The sequence below is a fragment of the Chrysochloris asiatica genome, unplaced genomic scaffold (genome assembly GCF_000296735.1).
Source record: "Chrysochloris asiatica unplaced genomic scaffold, ChrAsi1.0 scaffold00297, whole genome shotgun sequence".
NCBI classification, from domain to species: domain Eukaryota; kingdom Metazoa; phylum Chordata; class Mammalia; order Afrosoricida; family Chrysochloridae; genus Chrysochloris; species Chrysochloris asiatica.
Window position 1 is genome coordinate 178,912 of NW_006408815.1, and position 5,728 is coordinate 184,639.

The window sequence follows — 5,728 nt, forward strand, 5'->3', positions numbered from 1 at the left end:
GATGAGTTCTGGTGTGGCATGGTAGGGTCAGTACTAGACTGTGAACCACAAAGTTGGCAACTCAAACCCACCAGCTGCTCCTTGGAAATCCTTACAGGATTGCTATGAGTTGAAAGTACCATGGACCGCCACAAGAACAAGTAGATCTATGTTGGAAGAAGGACAGCCAGAATACTCCATGGGAGCCAAGATAGCCAGACTTAATCTCTTATACTTTGGACATATTGTCAGGAGGGAACAGCCATTGGAGAAGGATATCATGTTTGGTAAAGTGGAGGGTTGGAGAAAAGAGGAAGACCACCAGTGAGATGGATTGGCATGGTGGCAGCCTCACTAGTTTCAAATGGAGCAATGATTGTGAGGTTGGTCCAGGACCAGGCAGTGTTTCATTCTTTTGTACATAGATAGCACTGCTATGAGTTGGTACTGACTCAATGGCACTTAACAACAACAACAAATCAGTTGAAACTGACTTGATGGCACTTAAAAGCAGCCCCTCTCTAGATATTAAATAAAACAAATGATCTAAATAAAACAATACTTATCACAAAATTATCTTAACTATCAGTTTATATATATCTTTTCAAAATCAAGTTTTAAAAATTTGATCGTTGTACATGTATTTTTAAGCCAATATTATTTATTATATGGGCTATTACTTAAAATGGTTTTCCCATGGAATTTTATGTAAGAACTGAAATAAGAAATCTTTATTAAAGCATTAAGGCAAGAATTTACAAATTTCCTGTGATTTTGATACACAGTTGTCTTCTTAATGTGTTTAGTAAGAACAAACATAGGAATTGCTGTTGAAGGGTCCAGGTGGGTTTGAACCACTGACCATGCGGTTTATGGGCCAGTGTTTTTTTTTTTTTTTTACAGCAACAAAAGGAGAAATTAAGCTCTGAAGTTTTCCTAGCAAAAATTCACTTACTGCCTCACTATGTTGCACATATGGGCAATAATGTTCTTTGCTCCTACGATGTGGAGCATGCTAAGAATTCATTCTCAAATTATACTTCTCTGCGTGTAAATGTGTCTAGAGAAAGAAAAATGATTATACAGAGGTCGACTATAAATATCCTGTCATACTCGATTTTATTTCTTAAGTATAAGTTTTAAATTGTTCATTTTCCTCTGAGTTTTGTTATGAGGAGTCACCCTATAGTGTTTTATCGACCTTGAGTTTTTCAACAAATATCTGAGCAGCCTGTATGTGTCCCCAGGCCACGATCCTCTTCTTTTGTTTACTTTTCAAACTGCCACAGCTGCCATTTCACTACATCGAACACAATTTACCCAGCAGCAGAAATAGCCTAGATTGGGTCTGGCAAGAAGTTTGTTTCAAATCTGGCGCTTCAAGCTTCAATCTCCCAGAGCCTCCTTTAAAATATAAAGTGTCTGTCACAGACAGGTACAAGTGAACTTGCGTGTGTGTGTGTGTGTGTGTGTGTGTGTGTGTGTGTGTGTGTAACTGCAAGGTCGGCGGTTCAAGCTCACCTGCAGCTCTTCGGAAACCTGCGCAGGGTCGCTATGGGTCAGATATAATATCGTTGTTGTTGTTGAGTACCTTTGAGTCGGTTCCGACCCAAAGCGACCCTGCATAGGGTTTCCGACGCTGAAAATCTTTACGGAAGCAAAAAGCCTCGTATTTCTCCAGCGGAACCACTCGCTGATAGTTTCGAACTGCTGACCTTGACATTACTAGCACGATTTGTACCACTACGTTACCAGAACACTGGTTTCATTACTTCCTTTAAAAAAAATAAAATAAAAATAAAAAACAGCTAAAAAAAAAAAAAAAAGCTTATTTAAAGGAAACGCTGTCGGTTCCAAGCTACTCTGCATAGGGTTTCAGAGGCTTTACATCTTCCCAGGAACAGAAAGTCTTATCTTTCTCCTGCAGAGCGCCTGGTGGGTTTGAACCGCAGACCTGTGGTTGGATAAATCCAATGATTATAGAGCCACCATACTCCCAAAGAAAGCGTATTATATGCAGTATAATAGCTGAAGCTGGATGCTACAGATTCACCAGCTGCTCCTTGTAAACCCTATACAGGGTCCCTATGGGTCAGAATCAACTCCACGGCACTTGACAACAACCACAAAATTATTGTAATATGTTAGGTAAACTTGTTCTACACTTTTTGTTTTTGATAAATGCGTATGTTTCTCAATATACATGTATATTACACACCTATCTTCCCATATTTTCTGGTAAAATTACTTTATTGTTTATTTCTCTCAAAGTATGCCTTCATAATTGTATAAGATGCCCTTCCTTCTCTCTAATTCTAATACCTTCTCCCCATGGCTTCCTTAATCATGACTAATGAATTTTCAGATATAAATAACACAACTAGTTTAGTATCCTTAGGTGTTACTTTAATGAGCGATTGCATTAAGTATCCTTTCCTGTTATCTAAGTCTTGTATTCTCCACGCATGCATACCCATACCTATTAGCATGGAGACCATCTCTGTCAAAGAGAACTTAAACAAAATGAGTAAAGCATGAAAGAAAGATTGAGGTACTGAGAAAAAGATGCTGAACATGAGCAAAGTATGTTGAGAAATCACACCCAGGGAGAAGCGGGCAGTCAGCATTGTGGCAATAAGTTCCTAGTTTAATGTCTTCTTTTCCCATTGAATGGCAAAACTGCATGATAGCTATTCAATCCTGTAGGGAACAAGATGACTTAAATGTAGTAAGTAAAATTATTCTGTAACTTGGCTTTTGTTTTGATCATCTTTACTGTTTAATGAAGCTATTGCCGTTAAAATCTATATGGAGCTGATGAACTGAAAAAAAGTAGATGATCTAAAATTTAGATGGTCTTGTATAGGGAAACTTGGGCAAAAGTCAGAAAGGTAAGGAAGAACCTACAGTCATTGAGTTAATAAAATGAAGAATGGAAATTTATGTTTACTATCACAAATTTGTGTATTTCTTTAGTAAAGTTTTCTCTAGTATTTATTCACACCATACAAAACTGGTTCTGGTTTTGAAAACATTCTGGAATAAAACAAAGTATTGGAACAATATAGTTTGAAGAGAGAACAAATTTTATGAGTAACATGCATTGAGGAATACTACAAAAAGATAGAATGCCATTTTGTTCTTGATTCTACGAAAACTTGATATCAAATCAACTGCATACTCGATGCATTTCACTCAGCTACATTATTACTCAATAGACTAACATTTGCTACAAGAGCATACAAAAGTTAAGTGAATACAATGACAGGGAGCTGTCAGAAACTGAAGCGGGACCAGAAGAGGATGTAGAAGGAGGTATATCATTGCTAATGTCAGACGAATCTTTGCTGAAAGCAGAGATTACCTAAAAGAGGTTTACTTGGGCTTTATCAATTATGCAAAAGCATTTGATTGTATGGATCATAACAAACTATGGGTAGCATTGCAAAGAAATGAAATTCTATAACACTTAATTGTGTTCATGAGTAACCTGTACATAGAACAGGAGGTAGTTGTTTAAACAGAACAAGGGGATACTGAATAATTTAAAACCAGGGAAGATGAGCATAAGAGTTGTATTCTGTCACCATACTTATTCTATTTGAATGCTAAACAAATAATCTGAGAAACTGAATTACAAGAAGAACAGGGCACCAGGATTGAAGAAGGCTTATTAACAACCATCAATATGCAGATAACACAACCTTGCTTGCTGGAGGTGAAGAGGACTTGAAATACTTTCTGATGAAGATCAAAGACCACAGGCTTCAGTATGGATTGCACCTCAATATAAAGAAAACACAAATCCTAACAACTGGACTAACAAATAACATCATAATAAACAGAGAAAAGATTGATGTTGTCAAAGGCTTCCTTTTTCTTGGATCCACAATCAACACTCATGGAAGAAGTAGCCCAGAAATTAAGCAATGTATTGTATTAGGGCAAATCACCTGGGAAAGACTTGCTTAAATTTTTAAAGAGCCTCGTGCAGTGCAGTCTTCACAGTTGTTATGTTTGAGCCCATTGTTGCTGTTACAGCATCAATCCATTTTCCTCTTTTCTCACTGACCCTACACTATACTAAGTGTGATGTCCTTCTCCAGGACTGTTCCCAACTAGCAACATGGCCAAATACAACAGAAGAAGTTTTGTCACCCTTCTTTCTAAGGAGCATCCTTTTTTTTTTATATATAATATAAAAGGCAAACGCCTAAAGAAATCTAAATCTGTGCTGATGGGCACACAGTCTATAAAGACATCTGTGACAAGAATATCAAGTTGTAAGAATAAAGGTATACAGGAGTAGACGGCTTGTATACTAGTGAAACTAAGCTGGTATGGTTCACGCTAGACTGCAGCCACACTCACTCCGCTATACGGGTTCCATCCTGAGGGACCCAGGCACATTTCAGGTGTTCATGGCTCTATCTTTACGGTGAACAGGACCGGGCAGGCAGCAGGCGGAGTAGGGCATAGGGCCTGGGCAGAGGGTCAGTCCCAGGCTCTAGACCTGACTCTGGTGGGGTGGAAGTGACTGAGGTGTGACAGTCAGTGTGCACAGGAGTGCTTGGTCCAGTGTCGGTGTGGGCTCAGCACCCTACTCCATGGTGAGGCCAGACCAGCTGCCCTCAACCTGGTGCTGGACATCCTGCTTCCTGTCTGGGCAGTTGGCCGGCTCTGAGTAGCCACAACCCAAGACCACAGCTTCATCTTCTGCCCTAAGCGCCTGCTGCAACCGGCAGACACGGGGGCCCAGACACGGGGGCCCAGGCCCGGTTAACGCACCTAGTCCAATGATGCCCAAGGTCTCCCCGCGGATCCTGGCGGGATCGGAAACCACTTCCCGGATCTGCTCCACACTCTGGACTGGAGTGCCTTCCCGCAGCGCCTGGTGCAGCCACGTGGTCCGCCGGTACAGGTTCAGGATGTGGCACAGGGTCGAGTCTGCGGTCTCCTCCACAGAAGCTGCTGGCACGTTGCAGACAGCGATGCCTAAATCCCTGGCTGACTTGATGTCGATGTTTTCAAAACCACTGCTGATGTGCACGATGATCCGGAGGGTTTTGAACTTCTCCAGGTCCTCCCTGGTTAAACTGATGGTGTGGTACATCAGGGCCCCCACAGCTTCATTCAGGACCTTCTCGTGAATCTTGTGTGGACTGGGCGTCACAAAATGCCACGGTGGCGACATCCTTCAGGATGGGCATCTCCACCGTGCAGTCCCGGCAGTCAAGCAGGACCACCAGGGGCCGGGGGTGCAGGGGCCCATTCATGATCGGAGATCGGACGCCTGACATTTCCTAAAATGCTCTCGGGTTCCGCGACCATGAATTCGACTTTCCAAAGCTTTATCTCTTCAGAATTCCCAGGCAGAATAGCATCCTGTCACTGGATCCTTATTTCCAGGTCCTTAATTTTTCTCGAACCAAAGCTCTTAAGCTTTTGATCCGCTGCCACCAGTGACGGCTGGGTCAGGTTCAAACTTTGACGAGAGGCACGCCCTTGTTGAGCAAGTGCGAGCTGCCCATTGAAAGGCGCGGGCGGCCGCGGGCCCCGACCAGTCCCGCGCGCTCCGCCTCTGGCCCAGCGCGTGGGGCGACCTCAGCGCGGTCCGCTGCTCCGCCCGCTCGCCTGCGCCAGGGCGCCGCTGTGCAGAGCTGCTGCGCTTCACCGACAGCCATGCCAGGAGCATTCTTGATATGCTTCTTCCAAGACAGATTTGTCTGTTCTTCTGGCAGTCTATGGT

At 42.6% G+C, this 5,728-nt stretch overlaps 1 pseudogene; it reads right to left on the minus strand.

Moving 5' to 3' along the window:
- Positions 1 to 4,579: 4,579 nt before the first annotated feature.
- On the minus strand, positions 4,580 to 5,173 carry LOC102812996 (annotated as a pseudogene).
- Between the last annotated feature and the right edge of the window lie 555 nt (positions 5,174 to 5,728).